Source organism: Stigmatopora nigra, chromosome 20 (assembly GCF_051989575.1).
Source record: "Stigmatopora nigra isolate UIUO_SnigA chromosome 20, RoL_Snig_1.1, whole genome shotgun sequence".
Classification (NCBI taxonomy): domain Eukaryota; kingdom Metazoa; phylum Chordata; class Actinopteri; order Syngnathiformes; family Syngnathidae; genus Stigmatopora; species Stigmatopora nigra.
Window position 1 is genome coordinate 9486064 of NC_135527.1, and position 24408 is coordinate 9510471.

The 24408-nt window shown below is 38.4% G+C and overlaps 3 long non-coding RNA genes across 7 annotated transcripts; all 3 read left to right on the top strand.

Annotated features, from left to right (window-relative positions):
- The first annotated feature begins 44 nt into the window (after positions 1–44).
- On the top strand, positions 45–2224 carry LOC144213662 (uncharacterized). The gene is made up of 8 exons (XR_013330054.1): positions 45–145; positions 229–254; positions 487–667; positions 736–814; positions 898–942; positions 1570–1637; positions 1735–1795; positions 1880–2224. It is a non-coding gene; the product is annotated as an uncharacterized LOC144213662 (long non-coding RNA).
- Positions 2225–4000: 1776 nt separating this feature from the next.
- Positions 4001–5531, top strand: LOC144213674 (uncharacterized). Its single transcript, XR_013330065.1, has 3 exons — positions 4001–4889; positions 5121–5144; positions 5350–5531. It is a non-coding gene; the product is annotated as an uncharacterized LOC144213674 (long non-coding RNA).
- Positions 5532–6425: 894 nt separating this feature from the next.
- Positions 6426–11965, top strand: LOC144213598 (uncharacterized). 5 transcript variants are annotated; one of them, XR_013330026.1, is made up of 9 exons: positions 6426–6621; positions 6697–6762; positions 6834–6895; positions 6976–7040; positions 7116–8004; positions 8078–10197; positions 10289–10435; positions 11517–11688; positions 11800–11965. It is a non-coding gene; the product is annotated as an uncharacterized LOC144213598 (long non-coding RNA). The 5 variants fall into 5 exon arrangements; XR_013330028.1 differs by having other exon boundaries at positions 6834–8004; positions 8078–8284; positions 8598–10197; XR_013330027.1 differs by having other exon boundaries at positions 6834–7725; positions 7799–8004.
- The last annotated feature ends 12443 nt before the right edge of the window (positions 11966–24408 follow it).

Genomic DNA, 24408 nt, shown 5'->3' on the forward strand with positions numbered 1-24408 from the left:
ACGATGTTGCGTTGTCTGTGACGTATGTCCACGTGACGGAAGTTGCGTCACCGGAAAAAGTATTGAAATGGTTGCCGCTCATGTTCACTGTCACAATCGTAACCTGCTCTCCAAGGCCGGTCGCACTTTTCGACAGCTTGTCATGGTAAGTAACGTTTGTTTTCGTGGTCTGAAGTTCACAAAGTACCTTTGTTTTATAACATAGCCTGCTTCTTTTCATTCTTTCAGAACTTTTATTCGTGACTGTTGCCAAGGTAAGTATTCATTTCTATTTCTGCACCGTCGCCTAATTTGTGACGTATGTGCACGGAAATGATGAATTAGACCGGAAAAGGAAATTATTTCAAATGTTTGGCGCGCTGCTTCTGCACCGTCGCCTAATTTGTGACGTATGTGCACGGAAATTACGTGTTAGACCGGAAATGGAAATGATTTCAAATCTTTGGCGTGCTGCTGGTGTTAACGTTCGACCTAACTTTTCCACAGGTTTTCATCGCCAAGAATGTTGCATATAATGGCCCGAAGTTCACAAAGGTTAGTGACATTTGATGTATTTCATTGTCTAAAGTTCATAATGGAGCTTTATTTTTCAACATTGGCTGTTTTCTGTCATAGTTCTAGAATTGGCATCCGTGGGTGTTGCTCGTACGCCAAAGTGATCGCAAAGGTAAGAAAAATGTCGATTATAATTTTGCAATATCGATTATTTGAAAATGACGGTGTAACGTTTTCTAGGATTGGAACGGAAAAAGAAGTTATTCAAAAAGTTTGGTGTGTTCATGTCGGCAGTCAGTTGACACAAACTTTTGAACACGTAAGCCACGTTTGATTCATTAACATGTGAGTTTCGCGAAGGATATTATTTATTTAGTAACATCGTCTTTTTCTTTGTTTCAGAAATGCATTGGTGTCTGTTGTCCGTCAGCGAAAGTCGTCAGATAGGTAAAAACAAAGGTAGGTAATAAAATTATTTCTGCTGCGTAATCAAAGATGGCGCATGTATGACGTATGTTCTAGAACCGGAAAAAGAAAGGGGCCTCAAAATGTTTGGCGTGCTCATGACGGCACTAGTTTTCGAATAACTTAAGTTTGCTTCATTTAGTGTTGTGATTTTCACAAAGTATGACTTAGTAACAATCTTAAATGTATTGCAGAAGTATTGTTGGCTAAAGTAATCGTATAGCTAGGATTTAAAATTCCGATCAATATCTGCAGCGTGGGGTAATTGAAGATGACGCGTACGAATGACGTATACTTAGAATCGTAAATAGGAAGCGGCGTAAAAATTTTTGGCGGACAATTGCATAGGTAAAATTAAAATACCAATTTATTTCTGCTGTGTAGAGTCATTACATTTAACTTGAATGTATGACATTTGTTTTAGGATTGGAATGCAGAGTTAAAATGTTTGGCATGTTCATTTTGGCAGTCAATTGACATTCAATCAAATAAGTCACATTTACTTAATTTTGTCTTGCATAATGCTAAGTAGTCTCACTCAGTAGGATCTTTTACTTTTTCATTGTATGTCAGCAGAAATTAAATATAAATTTTATTTCAATGTTGTAGGTTTGGAATTGATGTGAACTGGAAAAAGAAATCCAAATGGCAGTCGGTAGCCATTTGCTTTTGACTAAGTAAGTTTTGTTTGCAACATTGTCTGATTGCTTTCATTGTTTCAGATTTTGCATTGGTGGAACTCAAAATATTTTTATGATTCCCTATTCTCCACAGGTCATTTTAATTGCAAGTTTGAAGATGAATCCCCAGGTGTTTCACTGACATGCTTATACAAGTAAAATATTTTTGTTTAAAATAATTGCATATGCCAAGAAACTTGAAGCAACAAATAAATTCAACATGTCATGTGACCACATAGGTTATTAAATTCCAAGTTGGACAATTTTGAAGATCAAGATCCTGCACACCAACCCGGCTTTAGCGTCCTACGAGTCCCAGTTCACGGGGACCAACAGCTTCCAGATTTGATCTGGATTGATGTTCCATTTACATTGAAATTCAAATGTATTCTAGAAAATTCATTGGCACAACATTCCTGACAAGGATTTTATCTCCTATTTATTAGGACTTCCCTGCCATGCATTTTATTCCAAATGTTTTGTATTTGTAGGATGTATTCTTTTGAAAAAATGACAATGTATCATAGAACTAAATATCCTTTCAATGGAGAGATGTGTAGAATTAAACTATATAGACTTTAAAACTGGTGTCAAGTTATGTTGTTTGCCTTTGATTTAGCAATTGGTTTGTTGAAGTGTTTTAGGTTGTTCTAGATGGGAAAGGACCCTGATTGCGACATGGCTGACAGGTAGTGACTTGACCTTCTGACCTGGTCTGAGGTGAGTTTTGAACACTGGTCTTTGCTATGTGTTTGCTTTCTTTGCAGAGTGAGAAGCACAGCTCCATTTTCATGGATTTGATGGACTTTGCTCCAGTCAAATCCCCCAATGAGTACTGTTGACTACTACACAAAGGTAAAGGTGTGATGGGTATGTACTTGTTGGAGTAAGTTTTTTCACTAGGATTAATGTTTATTGAAATCAGATAGTGTGGAGAGGCAAACTATTTTTGATTGCAAACTTTAAGGACCAGAAATACTTGTTTGTTCTAGGGTGATTATTAGAAAGTTACCTGGATTGGTTCAGTAGATACATTTGGCATAGAATGGTGCAAATGACACAGGACGTCTATTTGGATCTTGTAGCAATGTTTAATTTTTCTAGATCTGGGCCTGACCTGATAGGCGCCATTGACACTGAGGACATCAATTTGGATCCTTTTTGGAGCAAGTTAAGTGGAATACTTTGTATGGACTTGGTCAGAAATGGAAGTGGAGTACCTCAATGTTTCTTTTCTTGTTCTAGGCCTGACCTGATTGGTGCAGATGACACTGAGGACGTCTACTCGGATCATTTTTGGAGCAAGTTAAGTTGAATACTTTGTGACCAGTGTACTTGGTCACAATTGGGGAGGAAAAAAAACACCCCTATGTTTATTTTTCTAGATTTGGGCCTGACCTGATTGGTGCCATTGACACTGAGGATGTGTACTTGGATCCTTTTTGGAGCAAGTTAAGTTGAATACTTATTGTGACCATGGTACATTGTCAGAAATGGAAGTAAAGCATCCCAATGATTAATTTTTCCTAAATCCAGGCATTACCAGTCTGGTGCAGATGACACTGAAGACATCTACTCAGATCCTCTTGGAGCAAGTTAAGTAGAATACTTTGTGTAACTAAGTTACTTGGTCAGAAATGGAAGTAAATAACCCCAATGTTTAATTTTTCTAGATCTGGGCCTTACCTGATTGGTGCAGATGACCCTGAGGGAGTCCATTGGATTCTCTTGGAACAAGTTAAGTAGAATACTGTCATAATGCTGAAAGACTGTTGGGAAATGTCAATAATAATTGAAGAATCCAAATTTCCTTTCTGCTGTCAAATAAGAATTCTCATTTCCCAAATTGGAAATGTAATAAAAAAAAAATTGGTTTTACTGGGTGAGGGCTAGCCAGCTCACCCAGTTGCCTAAAGTAGGCAAAAAATTACTTTAAGTGGGTTATGATATGCATTATTACAGTCAAAAGAAATATTTGATTGTTTTGAAATTGAGATGATCCACTCCCACCTTTTGTGTTACTATTCATTTCCCTAGGTAAAACCTGTCTGCTGCACATAACCCTCAGGACCTTGACTGACTCTAACAAGTTACCATCCACCCAGATTCAACTTGAACAAGCTAAGTAAAATTGTTTCTTATTGCTGATGGTTCAAGTGTGTCATTTAAACATAGCGAACAATCGTAATTCATGAATTCTATTGAGGAAAACTTCAAATTGTCTTCTAAAGCCAAATAGGCTAAATGTTCAAATTGGCTTAACTGGGCTGAGGACTAGCCAGCTCGCCCAGTTGCCTAAAATAGGCAATAATTTTAAGTAAAGTGGGGAAAGATTTGTGTTATTAGTGTCAAATTAAAATTTAGATGGTGGTTTTGAATGTGATAATTCACTCCCACCTTGTTTTGCTGTCTTTAGGTAAAACCTGCCTGCTGCACATCACCCTCAGGACCTTGACTAAGAAATTATTGGTCAACTAGATTCAACTTAAACAAGCTAAGTACAATTGTTTTTTATTGCTGACTGATTAAATGATGGTTAAAGTGTCATTTAAAAAAAGGGAACAAATCATTTAATTTCAATTATTGATGAATCTAAATTGTCTTCTATAGCACCAAAGCTAAATGGCTTATTTCCAAAAATAAACAAATTTAACTGTTCTAACTGGGCTGAGGGCTCGCCAGCTCACCCAGTCGTGTATTTTGGTCTAAAAATGACTAAATTAATAGAAAATAGCCAAAAATGTGTTCCTGTTGTGATACTATGTTCCATCTTGTGGACCAAGACAGGTTGTATGGTTTTCATTATAGTTCCTCTGGTTTCAAGGGCACTACTTTCACTGGGCTTTTCTATCACCACAACTTTCCTTGAAGTCATATTTTGTGCAATAACTGTCTTTAATATTGTGGATGTTTAACCATGTTTTAGTTCTTTTCTTTAGATGGATCCTGATCGTCAACTGATAAATGTGGAAATTTGTTCATGTTTAATGATGTGTGTTTTGATACTTGTCTTTTTTGTTGTTGACAGTTTTAGATCGCTCCCAACTGGAGACGATTAGAAGTGGTTGGACATGATCTTCTATTTGGTCTTTGATTTCTGCGAATGGATAAGTTTTCTTTCTGCATTTGTGTGATGAAATTTAAACGAAGCTAATGTAAGTAATTATATTGGCAGAAATAATCCAAGTGACGAAGATCCAAAATCCCTGGCCAGGTCTACGGATTGAGAGATGACTTTGCCCAAGTGTGGTAATGTATTTTTTTTTTTAAATGAAATTATAGTTAATCTAGAATTTGGAGTTAGCTAATGTTAAGTGCATGTTTAATTTGATTTGACAGAAATTGATCTCCAAGTCGGGATGATCATAAATCTCTGGCTAGATCTATGGCTTGGATTTTGAGTGCTGTCAATGGTGGTGGTGGTGTTTTAAATCATAAAATGTGATGGAAATGTTTAACCTTGTCATTTATTTTGGATAGATCACGTTTATCCACTCCCAACTGGTAAGTGTCTTAATCAATTGAATATCATTTTGACGGCACTTGATCTCCAAGCAAAGATGATTTTTAAATCTCTGGCTAGATCTACTGCTTGTATATTGGGTGCTGCCAAAGTTTTAAGTTTCGTAGAAAATAATGTTGATGTATAACCTTGTTTAATAAAAATTTTAATGAGCACTTATTCTAAAATGCATGGATCCTTTTGGAGCAAGCTAAGTGGAATGCTTTGTGTGACCAAGGGCCTTTGTCAGAAATAGAAGGTAAGTACCCTAATGTTTATTTTTCTAGATCTGGGCTGGACCTGTTTGGTGGAGATGAAACTTAAGACGTCAACACGTATTCTTTTTGGAGCAAGTAAAATCGAACACTGTGGCCAATAGACTTGGTAAGAAATAGAAGTAAAGCACCCACCTGTTTGTTTTTCTAGATCTGGGCCTGAGCTGATGGAAGTAGATGATACTAAAGATGTGTAGTTGGATCTTCTTGGAATAAGTGAAGTCGAAAATCTTGTGACCAATAGATTTGGTCAGAAATAGAAGTAAAGCACCCACGTGTTTGTTTTCACAGATCTGGGCCGGACCTGATTGGTGCGATTGACGGAAGACGACTATTCGATTCTTTTTGGAGCAAGTAAAATCGAACACTGTGGCTAGTAGACTTGGTAAGAAATAGAAGTAAAGCACCCACATGTTTGTTTTTCTAGATCTGAGCTGGACCTGTTTGGTGCCATTTGATACTGAAGATGTGTACTCGGATACTTTTTGGAGCAAGTGAAGTCGAATACATTGTGTGACCAATGGACTTGGTCCGAAATGGAAATAAAGCACCCTAATGTTTGTTTTTCTAGATCTGGGCCTGACATGACTGATGCCATCGACACTGAGGATGTTTACTTGGATCCTTTTTGGAGCCAGTTAAGTGGAATACTTTGTGACCAATGTACTTGGTTAGAAATGGAAGTAAAGCACCCTAATGTTTGTTTTTCTAGATTTGGGCCTGACCTGATTGGTGCCATTGACACTGAGGACCTCTACTAGGATCTTTTTGGAGCAAGTCAAGTTGAATACTTTGTGACCAATGGACTTGGTCAGAAATGGAAGTAAAGCACCCTAATGTTTGTGTTTCTAGATTTGGGCCTGACTTGACTGATGCCATCGACACTGAGGATGTTTACTTGGATACTTTTTGGAGCAAGTTAAGTCGAATACATTGTGTGACCAATGGACTTGGTCTGAAATGGAAATAAAGCACCCTAATGTTTGTTTTTCTAGATCTGGGCCTGACCTGATTGCTGCCATTGACACTGAGGACCTCTACTCGGATACTTTTTGGAGCAAGTGAAGTCGAATATATTGTGTGACCAATGGACTTGGTCCGAAATGGAAATAAAGCACCCTAATGTTTGTTTTTCTAGATCTGGGCCTGACCTGATTGCTGCCATTGACACTGAGGACCTCTACTCGGATACTTCTTGGAATAAGTGAAGTTGAATATATTGTGTGACCAATGGACTTGGTCATAAATGGAAATAAAGCACCCTAATGTTTGTTTCTAGATTTGGGCTGGACCTGTTTGGTGGAAATGAAACTTAAGATCTCAACAAGGATTCTTTTTGGAGCAAGTAAAATCGAACACTGTGGGGAATAGACTTGGTAAGAAATAGAAATAAAGCACCCATGTTTGTTTTTCTAGATCTGAGCTGGACCTGTTTGGTGCCATTGATACTGAAGATGTGTACTTGAATTCTTTTGGAGGTGGTTAAGTTGATTATTTTGTGTGAGAAATGGACTTGGCCGGAAATAGAAGTAAAGCACCCTAATGTTTGTTCTTCTAGATCTGGGCCTGACCTGATTGAAGTAGATGACACTAAAGATGTGTCGCAGGATCTTCTTGGAATAAGTGAAGTCAAAAATCTTGTGACCAATAGATTTGGTCAGAAATAGAAGTAAAGCACCCTAATGTTTGTTTTTCTAGATCTGGGCTGGACCTGATTGGTGGAGATGACACTTAGGACGTCTACACGGATCTTTTTTGGAGCGAGTTAAGTGGAATACTTTGTGACCAATGTACTTGGTTAGAAATGGAAATAAAGCACCCTAATGTTTGTTTTTCTAGATCTGGGCTGGACCTGATTGGTGCCACTGACACTGATGACGTCTGTTTGGATTTTCTTGAAGCAAGTTAAGTCGAAAACTTTGACCCGGTCATAAATGGAAGTAAAGCACATTAATGTTTGTTGTTCTAGATCTCGACATGATCTGGTTGGTGCCATTGACACTGAAGATGTCTATCGGGACCATTCTGGAGCTGATTAAGTTGTATACTTTGTGACCAATGGACCTGGTCTGAAATGGAAGTAAATCACCCTGTTTATTTTCTAGATCAGGGCCTGACCTGATTGATGCAGATGACAAGATCTACATGGATCCCTTTTGGAGCAAGTTAAGCCAAATACTTTATTGGACTAAGATACTTCATCCGAAATTGAAGTACAGCACCATAATGTTTGTTTTTCTAGATCTGGGCCTGACCTGACTGATGCCATTGATACTGAGGATGTCTACTTGGATTCTTTTTGGAGCAAGTTAAGTGGAATACTTTGACCAATGTACTTGGTTAGAAATGGAAGGAAAGTATCCTAATGTTTGTTTTTCTAGATCTGGATTGTACCTGATTGGTGCCATTGACAGAGGATGTAAATTTGGAACCATTTGATGCAAGTTAAGTCAAATACTTTATGCGACCAATGTACTTGGTCAGAGATGGAAATAAAGCACCCTAATGTTTATTTTTCTAGATCTGGGCTGGACTTGTTTGGTGGAGATGAAACTTAAGATGTCAACACGGATTCTTTTTGGAGCAAGTAAAATCGAACACTGTGGCCAATAGACTTGGTAAGAAATAGAAGTAAAGCACCCACATGTTTGTTTTCACAGATCTGAGTTGGACCTGTTTGGTGCCATTGATACTGAAGATGTGTACTTGGATCCTTTTGGAGTTGGTTAAGTTGATTATTTTGTGTGAGCAATGGACTTGGCTGGAAAGAAAAGTAAACCACCCAAATGTTTGTTTTTCTAGATCTGGGCTGGACCTGATTGCTGCCATTGACACTGAAAACAACTCTTTGGATTCTCTTGGAATAAGTTAAGTGGAATATTTACATAATGCCGACAGACTGTTAGTAGTATTTTTATTAAACAAAAGTTTAATCCCTATTAATTGAAGAATCCAAATCTCTTTCTGCTGTCAAAAAATAAAATTCTCATTTCCCAAATTGGAAATGTAATCAAAAATTTGGTTTAACTGTGTGAGGGCTAGCCAGCTCACCCAGTTGCCTAAAATAGGCAATAATTTTAAGGAAAGTGGGGAAAGATTTGTTATTAGTGTCAAATTAAAATTTAAATGGTGGTTTTGAATATGTGATAATTCACTCCCACCTTGTTTTGCTGTCTTTAGGTAAAACCTGCCTGCTGCACATCACCCTCAGGACCTTGACTAAGAAATTATTGGTCAACTAGATTCAACTTAAACAAGCTAAGTACAATTGTTTTTTATTGCTGACTGATTAAATGATGGTTAAAGTGTCATTTAAAAAAAGGGAACAAATCATTTAATTTCAATTATTGATGAATCTAAATTGTCTTCTATAGCACCAAAGCTAAATGGCTTATTTCCAAAAATAAACAAATTTAACTGTTCTAACTGGGCTGAGGGCTTGCCAGCTCACCCAGTCGTGTATTTTGGTCTAAAAATGACTAAATTAATAGAAAATAGCCAAAAATGTGTTCCTGTTGTGATACTATGTTCCATCTTGTGGTCCAAGACAGGTTGTATGGTTTTCATTATAGTTCCTCTGGTTTCAAGGGCACTACTTTCACTGGGCTTTTCTATCACCACAACTTTCCTTGAAGTCATATTTTGTGCAATAACTGTCTTTAGTAATGTGGATGTCTAATCATGTTTTAGTTCCTTTCTTTAGATGGATCCTGATTGTCAACTGAATATAAATGTGAGATTAGTTCATGTTTAATGATGTGTATTGATATTTGTCCTTTTTTTTTTTGACAGTTTTTGAAGCATCAACTGGGGATGATTGGAAGTGTCTGGACATGATCTTCTGCTTGATCAATATTTCCCAATGATGTTTTTCTTTCTGCATTTGACAAATAAATTTAAAAAGAAACTAATGTTAAGTCTACTGCCTGTATGTTGAGAGTTACCTTTTAAATGTATTTTATTAAGTATGTAAATAGCCTTGAATGTAATTTGATAATGTGATAAAATTGTCTAACTTTGAGATGATTTAAAATGCCTGGCTATAGAAAGGTTGAGTTGTTTAAATGTGGAAAAGTAAATGTTATGAAAATATATTTAATTTAAACTTTGCTGTTAAATGATGTCAAATGCATGTTAACTTGATTTAATTTGACAGAAATTGATCTTCAAGTCCAGATGATTATTAATCGCTGGCTAGATCTATGGCTTGAATTTTGAATATTGTCAATGGTGGTGGTGGAGTTTTAAATCTTAATGGAGCATAAAGGGAGATGTCTATAACTTTTTCATTTATTTTGGATAGCAAATGATTATATCCTCCTGTCCTTAACTGGTAAGAGTCCAGCCATTGTGAACTGTTAGAGGCTAAATCTTTATCAATTGAATAAATTGTTTTGATAATACTTAATTCCCAACCAGAAATGATTTTAAATACCTGGCTAGTCCTACTATTTGTATATTGGCTGATGTAAAAGGTTTAAGTTAAGGAAAAGTATTTTTGATGTATAACTGTCTAATGGATGTGTGCTATTTAAGTAAAAAGTTTTAAATGAAGTAGAGAGTAAGATGTTTTCTAATGGTAAAAGCAAACTGAAGGATAAAAGTGTTAAATCTATGTAGTTGAAATGAAGTTTTGTCAACATTTTAAACTTGGATTTCTAATGTAGTTTTAATCAACTTTCCTAACCCTTCAGGCTGTTATCGTGAACAACAACAAAAGTGAAATTGTCATCCAACCCAGAAAATGCACAAGACGAAATGGGTAGTGTGTCTACATATGGTGCGTAAACTTGGCAAATGACCTAAGTAGGTGAAAGTTACAGAATTGTAATTTGGCATTTAATACTTGTGGTGTTCCTGGCTTTGTTTAGGTAACGAGGGTTGGCAATGTTTTCCCAGTGTGGGCAGAGGAGCTGAAGATACCCTGGCACTTAATACTCTGCATGGCCTTTTTGTCTGCTGCCGTGTTTCTAGTGAACTACACTGATCCAGGATGTTTTCTACAGTGTCTAGAGAAGGTAATCAAAAGTTTTGTATCCAAGTTGTTCCTCCTAAGTACCCTGGGGAAATGAATTTTTCCTGAGCCTTCTTAACTACTAATGTAATGTATGAATGTAATAGAGCTTATCTGTAATGTGGATCCTTAGGAATCAATAGGACTGGAGATTGTCTACACATACTCTATTTATGAGGAGGGAGGCCAGAATTTGTGTTGTGTGAGATGTAATATAGTAAGGAATTTTTTTCTCCTAGAAAAAGATAGTATAGTAAGACAACTTGTCTAGAAAAATGAGAAAGTTTAGAGGTAGAGTAGGAGGAGGTAGTGGGTTGAGTAGGGGGGGAGGGGGTAGAAGAGTGGGCTGTGGGTGGAGTAGGAGGGGGAGGGGTACAGTAGGAGTAGGGAGGGTAGAGTTGGAGGAGGGAGGGGCAGAGTAGGAGGGGGAGGAGACAGGGTAGAGGAGGAAGAGGGAGGAGGCAGGGTTGTAGGGGGAGGAGGCAGGATAGTAGGGGGAGGAGGCAGGATAGTAGGGGGAGGAGGCAGTAGCGTATGGGGGAGGAGTAAGGAGGTAGAACAGGAGGAGAGAGGGGGTAGGGGGGAAGAGGAGGAGTAAGGAGGTAGAACAGGAGGAGAGAGGGGGTAGGGGGGAAGAGGAGGAGTAAGGAGGTAGAGTAAAACAAGTATCGTGAGGCTTTTTTTCTAGAAAAACGACAAAGTATACTAAGGGATTTTTTCTTTAAAAACGACATAGTATAGTAAGGCATATTTTCTTTATCCAGTGGCAAAAACATGGGTTGTCAGTAGCAGAGGTGGGAACAGGTTCAAATCAGGAACGAGTTCCAATTCCCCACTTACATCTTTCAAATCACATTCCAATGTTATTGAGCTAATGGACAGGAGAAATCTAACTTCCAATCCTTTATCTTTCTGTCGTTGCTGTGGTCCAGTGGCAAAGACATTGGTTTTGAATTTGATTTGGGAACCGGTTTGAGTCAGGAGTAAGCTCCAATCCAGCACTAAGAGTACTCATCTTGTTTACAGTGGAGGTAAAGAAAGGGACAAATATGAGTTTTGATCATTTCTTCTTGTCTACATCCTAGTTCCAAAAATGCTGTATGTAGTAAATCTTTGGTGGAAACAAGTTCAAACCAGGAGTGAGTTCCAATCCAACACTGAGGAACTAATGAAGAGAATCAATTGGACTCTTCTGATTGTTGTACTTCTGGTTGTTGCTGTGGTCAGGTGGCAAAGACATCGGGCTCAGTACTTGAGGTAGGACCAGGATTAAATCAGGAGTGAGTTCAATTTCACTCTTTGCAATTCTCAAACTGTTTATTGTGGTACTGAAAATGTTACATCTAACTTCCAATCTCATCATTTCAGAAGCCACTGTGGTCAGGTGGCGAAGACGTTGGGTCAGAACTTGATGTAGGAGCAGGTTCCAATCAGGAGTGAGTTCAATTCTACTCTTTACAATTCTGAATTTGCTTATTGAGGTGATGAAAAGGGTAAGTATAACTTCTAATCAATTAAGAAGTCACTGTGGTCAGGTGGGAAAGACACTGGATCAGAACCTAAAGTGGACACAAGTTCAAATCAGGAGTGAGTTCGATTCCACCCTTTGCAATCCTTAAATCATTCACTGAAGTGATGAAAAGGATAAATATAACTTCCAAATTGTAAATGTCAGAAGTCACTGTGGTCTAGTGGCAAAGACATTGCTCAGAACTTGAGAGTGTGAAGTTCAAATCAGGAGTGGGTTCGAATCCACTCTAAGCAAGTCACAAATTGAATTTGGTTGCAATGTAAAGGATAAGTATAACTTCCAAATTGGAAACACCAGAAGTCACTGTGGTCTAGTGGCAAAGATACTGCTCAGAACTTGAGATGGTGAAGTTCAAAACAGGAGTGGGTTCAAATCCCACACAAGGCTCAGAACTTGAGAATGTGAAGTTCAAATTAACAGTGGGTTCAAATCCACTCCAAGCCTGTCACCAATTGAATGTGGTTGCAAGGCAAAGGATAAGTATAACTTCCAAATTAGAAATGCCAGAAGTCACTGTGGTCTAGTGGCAAAGATACTGCTCAGAACTTGAGATGGTGAAGTTCAAACCAGGAGTGGGTTCAAATCCCACACAAAGCTCAGAACTTGAGAATGTGAAGTTCAAATCAGGAGTGGGGTCAAATCCACTCTCAGCTCTCAAATAAAGAGGGTGTCAGTAGTGGGGTCAAATCCACTCAAAGCTCAGAACTTGAGATGGTGAAGTTCAAATCAGGAGTGGGGTCAAATCCACTCCAAGCAAGTCACAAATTGAATGTGGTTGCAAGGCAAAGGATAAGTATAACTTCCAAATTGGAAATGCCAGAAGTCACTGTGGTCTAGTGGCAAAGATACTGCTCAGAACTTGAGATGGTGAAGTTCAAACCAGGAGTGGGTTTGAATCCCACACAAAGCTCAGAACTTGAGAGTGTGAAGTTCAAATTAGGAGTGGGTTCAAATCCACTCCAAGCAAGTCACAAATTGAATGTGGTTGCAAGGCAAAGGATAAGTATAACTTCCAAATTGGAAATGCCAGAAGTCACTGTGGTCTAGTGGCAAAGATACTGCTCAGAACTTGAGATGGTGAAGTTCAAACCAGGAGTGGGTTCGAATCCCACACAAGGCTCAGAACTTGAGAATGTGAAGTTCAAATCAGGAGTGGGGTCAAATCCACTCCAAGCAAGTCACAAATTGTGTGGTTGCAATGTAAAGGATAAGTATAACTTCCAAATTCTAAACTTCAGAAGTCACTGTGGTCTAGTGGCAAAGATACTGCTCAGAACTTGAGATGGTGAAGTTCAAACTAGGAGTGGGTTCGAATCCCACACAAAGCTCAGAACTTGAGAGTGTGAAGTTCAAATCAGGAGTGGGGTCAAATCCACTCCAAGCAAGTCACTAATTGAATGTGGTTGCAAGGCAAAGGATAAGTATAACTTCCAAATTCTAAACTTCAGAAGTCACTGTGGTCTAGTGGCAAAGATACTGCTCAGAACTTGAGATGGTGAGGTTCAAATCAGGAGTGGGTTCGAATCCCACACAAGGCTCAGAACTTGAGAATGTGAAGTTCAAATTAGGAGTGGGGTCAAACCCACCCAGTGGTGGGGTCAAACCCACCCAATGCTCAGAACTTGAGAGTGTGAAGTTCAAACCAGTGGTGGGGTCAAACCCACCCAGTGGTGGGGTCAAACCCACCCAATGCTCAGAACTTGAGAGTGTGAAGTTCAAACCGGTGGTGGGGTCAAACCCACCCAGTGGTGGGGTCAAACCCACCCAATGCTCAGAACTTGAGAGTGTGAAGTTCAAATCGGTGGTGGGGTCAAACCCACCCAGTGGTGGGGTCAAACCCACCCAATGCTCAGAACTTGAGAGTGTGAAGTTCAAACCGGTGGTGGGGTCAAACCCACCCAGTGGTGGGGTCAAACCCACCCAATGCTCAGAACTTGAGAGTGTGAAGTTCAAACCAGTGGTGGGGTCAAACCCACCCAGTGGTGGGGTCAAACCCACCCAGTGGTGGGGTCAAACCCACTCAAAGCTCAGAACTTGAGAGTGTGAAGTTCAAACCAGTGGTGGGGTCAAACCCACCAAGTGGTGGGGTCAAACCCACTCAAAGCTCAGAACTTGAGAGTGTGAAGTTCAAACCAGTGGTGGGGTCAAACCCACCCAGTGGTGGGGTCAAACCCACCCAGTGGTGGGGTCAAACCCACTCAAAGCTCAGAACTTGAGAGTGTGAAGTTCAAACCAGTGGTGGGGTCAAACCCACCCAGTGGTGGGGTCAAACCCACTCAAAGCTCAGAACTTGAGAGTGTGAAGTTCAAACCAGTGGTGGGGTCAAACCCACCCAATGCTCAGAACTTGAGAGTGTGAAGTTCAAATCAGGAGTGGGGTCAAATCCACTCTCAGAGGGTAGGGCTAGGGGGAGGGGTAGAGTAGGGGGAGGGGTAGAGTAGGGGGAGGGGTAGAGTAGGGGGAGGGGTAGAGTAGGGGGAGGGGTAGAGTAGGGGGAGGGGTAGAGTAGGGGGAGGGGTAGAGTAGGGGGAGGGGTAGAGTAGGGGGAGGGGCAGAGTAGGGGGAGGGGCAGAGTAGGGGGAGGGGTAGAGTAGGGGGAGGGGTAGAGTAGGGGGAGGGGTAGAGTAGGGGGAGGGGTAGAGTAGGGGGAGGGGCAGAGTAGGGGGAGTGGCAGAGTAGGGGGAGGGGTAGAGTAGGGGGAGGGGTAGAGTAGGGGGGGGGTAGAGTAGGGGGAGGGGTCAGAGTAGGGGGAGGGTTAGAGTAGGGGGAGAGGTAGAGTAGGGGGAGGGGTAGAGTAGGAATGGTAGGGGGATGTAGTGTAAAAGTGTATCAATGTATAAATTATACATTTGTATACTTATACACTAATACATTGAAACACTTTTACACTACCTCCCCCTACCATACTCTACCCCTCCCCCTACTCTACCCCTCCCCCTACTCTACCCCTCCCCCTACTCTACCCCTCCCCCTACTCTACCCCTCCCCCTACTCTGCCCCTCCCCCTGCTCTACCCCTCCCCCTGCTCTACCCCCTCCCCCTACTCTACCCCTCCCCCTACTCTACCCCTCCCCCTACTCTACCCCTCCCCCTACTCTACCCCTCCCCCTACTCTACCCCTCCCCCTACTCTACCCCTCCCCCTACTCTACCCCTCCCCCTACTCTACCCCTCCCCCTAGCCCTACCCTCTGAGAGTGGATTTGACCCCACTCCTGATTTGAACTTCACACTCTCAAGTTCTGAGCATTGGGTGGGTTTGACCCCACCACTGGTTTGAACTTCACACTCTCAAGTTCTGAGCTTTGAGTGGGTTTGACCCCACCACTGGGTGGGTTTGACCCCACCACTGGTTTGAACTTCACACTCTCAAGTTCTGAGCTTTGAGTGGGTTTGACCCCACCACTTGGTGGGTTTGACCCCACCACTGGTTTGAACTTCACACTCTCAAGTTCTGAGCTTTGAGTGGGTTTGACCCCACCACTGGGTGGGTTTGACCCCACCACTGGGTGGGTTTGACCCCACCACTGGTTTGAACTTCACACTCTCAAGTTCTGAGCATTGGGTGGGTTTGACCCCACCACTGGGTGGGTTTGACCCCACCACCGGTTTGAACTTCACACTCTCAAGTTCTGAGCATTGGGTGGGTTTGACCCCACCACTGGGTGGGTTTGACCCCACCACCGATTTGAACTTCACACTCTCAAGTTCTGAGCATTGGGTGGGTTTGACCCCACCACTGGGTGGGTTTGACCCCACCACCGGTTTGAACTTCACACTCTCAAGTTCTGAGCATTGGGTGGGTTTGACCCCACCACTGGGTGGGTTTGACCCCACCACTGGTTTGAACTTCACACTCTCAAGTTCTGAGCATTGGGTGGGTTTGACCCCACCACTGGGTGGGTTTGACCCCACTCCTAATTTGAACTTCACATTCTCAAGTTCTGAGCCTTGTGTGGGATTCGAACCCACTCCTGATTTGAACCTCACCATCTCAAGTTCTGAGCAGTATCTTTGCCACTAGACCACAGTGACTTCTGAAGTTTAGAATTTGGAAGTTATACTTATCCTTTGCCTTGCAACCACATTCAATTAGTGACTTGCTTGGAGTGGATTTGACCCCACTCCTGATTTGAACTTCACACTCTCAAGTTCTGAGCTTTGTGTGGGATTCGAACCCACTCCTAGTTTGAACTTCACCATCTCAAGTTCTGAGCAGTATCTTTGCCACTAGACCACAGTGACTTCTGAAGTTTAGAATTTGGAAGTTATACTTATCCTTTACATTGCAACCACACAATTTGTGACTTGCTTGGAGTGGATTTGACCCCACTCCTGATTTGAACTTCACATTCTCAAGTTCTGAGCCTTGTGTGGGATTCGAACCCACTCCTGGTTTGAACTTCACCATCTCAAGTTCTGAGCAGTATCTTTGCCACTAGACCACAGTGACTTCTGGCATTTCCAATTTGGAAGTTATACTTATCCTTTGCCTTGCAACCACATTCAATTTGTGACTTGCTTGGAGTGGATTTGAACCCACTCCTAATTTGAACTTCACACTCTCAAGTTCTGAGCTTTGTGTGGGATTCAAACCCACTCCTGGTTTGAACTTCACCATCTCAAGTTCTGAGCAGTATCTTTGCCACTAGACCACAGTGACTTCTGGCATTTCCAATTTGGAAGTTATACTTATCCTTTGCCTTGCAACCACATTCAATTTGTGACTTGCTTGGAGTGGATTTGACCCCACTCCTGATTTGAACTTCACCATCTCAAGTTCTGAGCTTTGAGTGGATTTGACCCCACTACTGACACCCTCTTTATTTGAGAGCTGAGAGTGGATTTGACCCCACTCCTGATTTGAACTTCACATTCTCAAGTTCTGAGCTTTGTGTGGGATTTGAACCCACTCCTGGTTTGAACTTCACCATCTCAAGTTCTGAGCAGTATCTTTGCCACTAGACCACAGTGACTTCTGGCATTTCTAATTTGGAAGTTATACTTATCCTTTGCCTTGCAACCACATTCAATTGGTGACAGGCTTGGAGTGGATTTGAACCCACTGTTAATTTGAACTTCACATTCTCAAGTTCTGAGCCTTGTGTGGGATTTGAACCCACTCCTGTTTTGAACTTCACCATCTCAAGTTCTGAGCAGTATCTTTGCCACTAGACCACAGTGACTTCTGGTGTTTCCAATTTGGAAGTTATACTTATCCTTTACATTGCAACCAAATTCAATTTGTGACTTGCTTAGAGTGGATTCGAACCCACTCCTGATTTGAACTTCACACTCTCAAGTTCTGAGCAATGTCTTTGCCACTAGACCACAGTGACTTCTGACATTTACAATTTGGAAGTTATATTTATCCTTTTCATCACTTCAGTGAATGATTTAAGGATTGCAAAGGGTGGAATCGAATGCCTTACTATACTATGTCGTTTTTTTTAAACAAAATATGCCTTACTATACTATGTCGTTTTTTTTAAACAAAATATGCCTTACTATACTATGTCGTTTTTTTTAAACAAAATATGCCTTACTATACTATGTCATTTTTTAAAAGAAAATATGCCTTACTATACTATGTCGTTTTTTTAAACAAAATATGCCTTACTATACTATGTCGTTTTTTTTAAAGAAAATATGCCTTACTATACTATGTCATTTTTTTAAACAAAATATGCCTTACTATACTATGTCGTTTTTTTAAAGAAAATATGCCTTACTATACTATGTCGTTTTTGGTCATTTTGAAGGAAAATGCCTTACTATACTATGTCGTTTTTGGTCATTTTGAAGGAAAAATGCCTTACTATACTATGTCGTTTTTGGTCATTTTGAAGGAAAATGCCTTACTATACTATGTCGTTTTTGGTCGTTTTTGGTCATTTTGAAGGAAAATGCCTTACTATACTATGTCGTTTTTGGTCATTTTGAAGGAAAAATGCCTTACTATACTATGTCGTTTTTGGTCGTTTTTGGTCATTTTGAAGGAAAAGAGCCTTACTATACTATGTCGTTTTTGGTCATTTTGAAGGAAAATGCCTTACTATACTATGTCGTTTTTGGTCATTTTGAAGGAAAAATGCCTTACTATACTATGTCGTTTTTGGTCATTTTGAAGGAAAAATGCCTTACTATACTATGTCGTTTTTGGTCATTTTGAAGGAAAAATGCCTTACTATACTATGTCGTTTTTGGTCATTTTGAAGGAAAAGAGCCTTACTATACTATGTCGTTTTTGGTCGTTTTTGGTCATTTTGAAGGAAAATGCCTTACTATACTATGTCGTTTTTGATCATTTTGAAGGAAAAATGCCTTACTATACTATGTCGTTTTTGGTCATTTTGAAGGAAAAGAGCCTTACTATACTATGTCGTTTTTGGTCATTTTGAAGGAAAATGCCTTACTATACTATGTCGTTTTTGGTCATTTTGAAGGAAAAATGCCTTACTATACTATGTCGTTTTTGGTCGTTTTTGGTCATTTTGAAGGAAAATGCCTTACTATACTATGTCGTTTTTGATCATTTTGAAGGAAAAATGCCTTACTATACTATGTCGTTTTTGGTCGTTTTTGGTCATTTTGAAGGAAAATGCCTTACTATACTATGTCGTTTTTGATCATTTTGAAGGAAAAATGCCTTACTATACTATGTCGTTTTTGATCATTTTGAAGGAAAAATGCCTTACTATACTATGTCGTTTTTGGTCATTTTGAAGGAAAATGCCTTACTATACTATGTCGTTTTTGGTCATTTTGAAGGAAAAATGCCTTACTATACTATGTCGTTTTTGGTCGTTTTTGGTCATTTTGAAGGAAAATGCCTTACTATACTATGTCGTTTTTGATCATTTTGAAGGAAAAATGCCTTACTATACTGTGTCGTTTTTGGTCGTTTTTGGTCATTTTGAAGGAAAAGAGCCTTACTATACTATGTCGTTTTTGGTCATTTTGAAGGAAAATGCCTTACTATACTATGTCGTTTTTGGTCATTTTGAAGGAAAAATGCCTTACTATACTATGTCGTTTTTGGTCGTTTTTGGTCATTTTGAAGGAAAAGAGCCTTACTATACTATGTCGTTTTTGGTCATTTTGAAGGAAAATGCCTTACTATACTATGTCGTTTTTGGTCATTTTGAAGGAAAAATGCCTTACTATACTATGTCGTTTTTGGTCATTTTGAAGGAAAATGCCTTACTATACTATGTCGTTTTTGGTCATTTTGAAGGAAAAATGCCTTACTATACTATGTCGTTTTTGGTCGTTTTTGGTCATTTTGAAGGAAAATGCCTTACTATACTATGTCGTTTTTGGTCATTTTGAAGGAAAATGCCTTACTATACTATGTCGTTTTTGGTCATTTTGAAGGAAAAATGCCTTACTATACTATGTCGTTTTTGGTCGTTTTTGGTCATTTCGAAGGAAAAGAGCCTTACTATACTATGTCGTTTTTGATCATTTTGAAGGAAAAATGCCTTACTATACTATGTCGTTTTTGGTCGTTTTTGGTCATTTTGAAGGAAAATGCCTTACTATACTATGTCGTTTTTGATCATTTTGAAGGAAAAATGCCTTACTATACTATGTCGTTTTTGGTCGTTTTTGGTCATTTTGAAGGAAAAGAGCCTTACTATACTATGTCGTTTTTGGTCATTTTGAAGGAAAATGCCTTACTATACTATGTCGTTTTTGGTCATTTTGAAGGAAAAATGCCTTACTATACTATGTCGTTTTTGGTCGTTTTTGGTCATTTTGAAGGAAAAGAGCCTTACTATACTATGTCGTTTTTGGTCATTTTGAAGGAAAATGCCTTACTATACTATGTCGTTTTTGGTCATTTTGAAGGAAAATGCCTTACTATACTATGTCGTTTTTGGTCATTTTGAAGGAAAAATGCCTTACTATACTATGTCGTTTTTGGTCATTTTGAAGGAAAAATGCCTTACTATACTATGTCGTTTTTGGTCGTTTTTGGTCATTTTGAAGGAAAAGAGCCTTACTATACTATGTCGTTTTTGGTCATTTTGAAGGAAAAATGCCTTACTATACTATGTCGTTTTTGGTCATTTCGAAGGAAAATGCCTTACTATACTATGTCGTTTTTGGTCATTTTGAAGGAAAAATGCCTTACTATACTATGTCGTTTTTGGTCATTTTGAAGGAAAAGAGCCTTACTATACTATGTCGTTTTTGGTCATTTTGAAGGAAAAATGCCTTACTATACTATGTCGTTTTTGGTCGTTTTTGGTCATTTTAAAGGAAAAGAGCCTTACTTTACTATGTCGTTTTTGGTAATTTTGAAGGAAAATGCCTTACTATACTATGTCGTTTTTGGTCATTTTGAAGGAAAAATGCCTTACTATACTATGTCGTTTTTGGTCATTTTGAAGGAAAAATGCCTTACTATACTATGTCGTTTTTGGTCATTTTGAAGGAAAAGAGCCTTACTATACTATGTCGTTTTTGGTCATTTTGAAGGAAAATGCCTTACTTTACTATGTCGTTTTTGGTCATTTTGAAGGAAAAATGCCTTACTATACTATGTCGTTTTTGGTCATTTTGAAGGAAAACAGCCTTACTATACTATGTCGTTTTTGGTCATTTTGAAGGAAAATGCCTTACTATACTATGTCGTTTTTGGTCATTTTGAAGGAAAAATGCCTTACTATACTATGTCGTTTTTGGTCATTTTGAAGGAAAAGACCCTTACTATACTATGTCGTTTTTGGTCATTTTGAAGGAAAATGCCTTACTATACTATGTCGTTTTTGGTCATTTTGAAGGAAAAATGCCTTACTATACTATGTCGTTTTTGGTCATTTTGAAGGAAAAATGCCTTACTATACTATGTCGTTTTTGGTCATTTTGAAGGAAAAATGCCTTACTATACTATGTCGTTTTTGGTCGTTTTTGGTCATTTTGAAGGAAAAGAGCCTTACTATACTATGTCGTTTTTGGTCATTTTGAAGGAAAATGCCTTACTATACTATGTCGTTTTTGGTCATTTTGAAGGAAAAATGCCTTACTATACTATGTCGTTTTTGGTCATTTTGAAGGAAAATGCCTTACTATACTATGTCGTTTTTGGTCATTTTAAAGGAAAAATGCCTTACTATACTCTGTCGTTTTTGGTCGTTTTTGGACATTTTGAAGGAAAAGAGCCTTACTATACTATGTCGTTTTTGGTCATTTTGAAGGAAAATGCCTTACTATACTATGTCGTTTTTGATCATTTTGAAGGAAAAATGCCTTACTATACTATGTCGTTTTTGGTCGTTTTTGGTCATTTTGAAGGAAAATGCCTTACTATACTATGTCGTTTTTGATCATTTTGAAGGAAAAATGCCTTACTATACTATGTCGTTTTTGGTCGTTTTTGGTCATTTTGAAGGAAAAGAGCCTTACTATACTATGTCGTTTTTGGTCATTTTGAAGGAAAATGCCTTACTATACTATGTCGTTTTTGGTCATTTTGAAGGAAAAATGCCTTACTATACTATGTCGTTTTTGGTCGTTTTTGGTCATTTTGAAGGAAAAGAGCCTTACTATACTATGTCGTTTTTGGTCATTTTGAAGGAAAATGCCTTACTATACTATGTCGTTTTTGGTCATTTTGAAGGAAAAATGCCTTACTATACTATGTCGTTTTTGGTCATTTTGAAGGAAAATGCCTTACTATACTATGTCGTTTTTGGTCATTTTGAAGGAAAAATGCCTTACTATACTATGTCGTTTTTGGTCATTTTGAAGGAAAAATGCCTTACTATACTATGTCGTTTTTGGTCATTTTGAAGGAAAAATGCCTTACTATACTATGTCGTTTTTGGTCATTTTGAAGGAAAAATGCCTTACTATACTATGTCGTTTTTGGTCATTTTGAAGGAAAAGAGCCTTACTATACTATGTCGTTTTTGGTCATTTTGAAGGAAAATGCCTTACTATGTCGTTTTTGGTCGTTTTTGGTCATTTTGAAGAAAAATGCCTTACTATACTATGTCGTTTTTGATCATTTTGAAGGAAAAATGCCTTACTATACTATGTCGTTTTTGGTCGTTTTTGGTCATTTTGAAGGAAAAATGCCTTACTATACTATGTCGTTTTTGGTCATTTTGAAGGAAAATGCCTTACTATACTATGTCGTTTTTGGTCATTTTGAAGGAAAATGCCTTACTATACTATGTCGTTTTTGGTCATTTTGAAGGAAAAATGCCTTACTATGTCGTTTTTGGTCGTTTTTGGTCATTTTGAAGGAAAATGCCTTACTATACTATGTCGTTTTTGATCATTTTGAAGGAAAAATGCCTTACTATACTATGTCGTTTTTGGTCGTTTTTGGTCATTTTGAAGGAAAAATGCCTTACTATACTATGTCGTTTTTGGTCATTTTGAAGGAAAATGCCTTACTATACTATGTCGTTTTTGGTCATTTTGAAGGAAAATGCCTTACTATACTATGTCGTTTTTGGTCGTTTTTGGTCATTTTGAAGGAAAATGCCTTACTATACTATGTCGTTTTTGATCATTTTGAAGGAAAAATGCCTTACTATACTATGTCGTTTTTGATCATTTTGAAGGAAAAATGCCTTACTATACTATGTCGTTTTTGGTCATTTTGAAGGAAAATGCCTTACTATACTATGTCGTTTTTGGTCATTTTGAAGGAAAAATGCCTTACTATACTATGTCGTTTTTGGTCGTTTTTGGTCATTTTGAAGGAAAATGCCTTACTATACTATGTCGTTTTTGATCATTTTGAAGGAAAAATGCCTTACTATACTGTGTCGTTTTTGGTCGTTTTTGGTCATTTTGAAGGAAAAGAGCCTTACTATACTATGTCGTTTTTGGCCATTTTGAAGGAAAATGCCTTACTATACTATGTCGTTTTTGGTCATTTTGAAGGAAAAATGCCTTACTATACTATGTCGTTTTTGGTCGTTTTTGGTCATTTTGAAGGAAAAGAGCCTTACTATACTATGTCGTTTTTGGTCATTTTGAAGGAAAATGCCTTACTATACTATGTCGTTTTTGGTCATTTTGAAGGAAAAATGCCTTACTATACTATGTCGTTTTTGGTCATTTTGAAGGAAAATGCCTTACTATACTATGTCGTTTTTGGTCATTTTGAAGGAAAAATGCCTTACTATACTATGTCGTTTTTGGTCGTTTTTGGTCATTTTGAAGGAAAATGCCTTACTATACTATGTCGTTTTTGGTCATTTTGAAGGAAAATGCCTTACTATACTATGTCGTTTTTGGTCATTTTGAAGGAAAAATGCCTTACTATACTATGTCGTTTTTGGTCGTTTTTGGTCATTTCGAAGGAAAAGAGCCTTACTATACTATGTCGTTTTTGATCATTTTGAAGGAAAAATGCCTTACTATACTATGTCGTTTTTGGTCGTTTTTGGTCATTTTGAAGGAAAATGCCTTACTATACTATGTCGTTTTTGATCATTTTGAAGGAAAAATGCCTTACTATACTATGTCGTTTTTGGTCGTTTTTGGTCATTTTGAAGGAAAAGAGCCTTACTATACTATGTCGTTTTTGGTCATTTTGAAGGAAAATGCCTTACTATACTATGTCGTTTTTGGTCATTTTGAAGGAAAAATGCCTTACTATACTATGTCGTTTTTGGTCGTTTTTGGTCATTTTGAAGGAAAAGAGCCTTACTATACTATGTCGTTTTTGGTCATTTTGAAGGAAAATGCCTTACTATACTATGTCGTTTTTGGTCATTTTGAAGGAAAATGCCTTACTATACTATGTCGTTTTTGGTCATTTTGAAGGAAAAATGCCTTACTATACTATGTCGTTTTTGGTCATTTTGAAGGAAAAATGCCTTACTATACTATGTCGTTTTTGGTCGTTTTTGGTCATTTTGAAGGAAAAATGCCTTACTATACTATGTCGTTTTTGGTCATTTTGAAGGAAAAATGCCTTACTATACTATGTCGTTTTTGGTCATTTCGAAGGAAAATGCCTTACTATACTATGTCGTTTTTGGTCATTTTGAAGGAAAAATGCCTTACTATACTATGTCGTTTTTGGTCATTTTGAAGGAAAAGAGCCTTACTATACTATGTCGTTTTTGGTCATTTTGAAGGAAAAATGCCTTACTATACTATGTCGTTTTTGGTCGTTTTTGGTCATTTTAAAGGAAAAGAGCCTTACTTTACTATGTCGTTTTTGGTAATTTTGAAGGAAAATGCCTTACTATACTATGTCGTTTTTGGTCATTTTGAAGGAAAAATGCCTTACTATACTATGTCGTTTTTGGTCATTTTGAAGGAAAAATGCCTTACTATACTATGTCGTTTTTGGTCATTTTGAAGGAAAAGAGCCTTACTATACTATGTCGTTTTTGGTCATTTTGAAGGAAAATGCCTTACTTTACTATGTCGTTTTTGGTCATTTTGAAGGAAAAATGCCTTACTATAC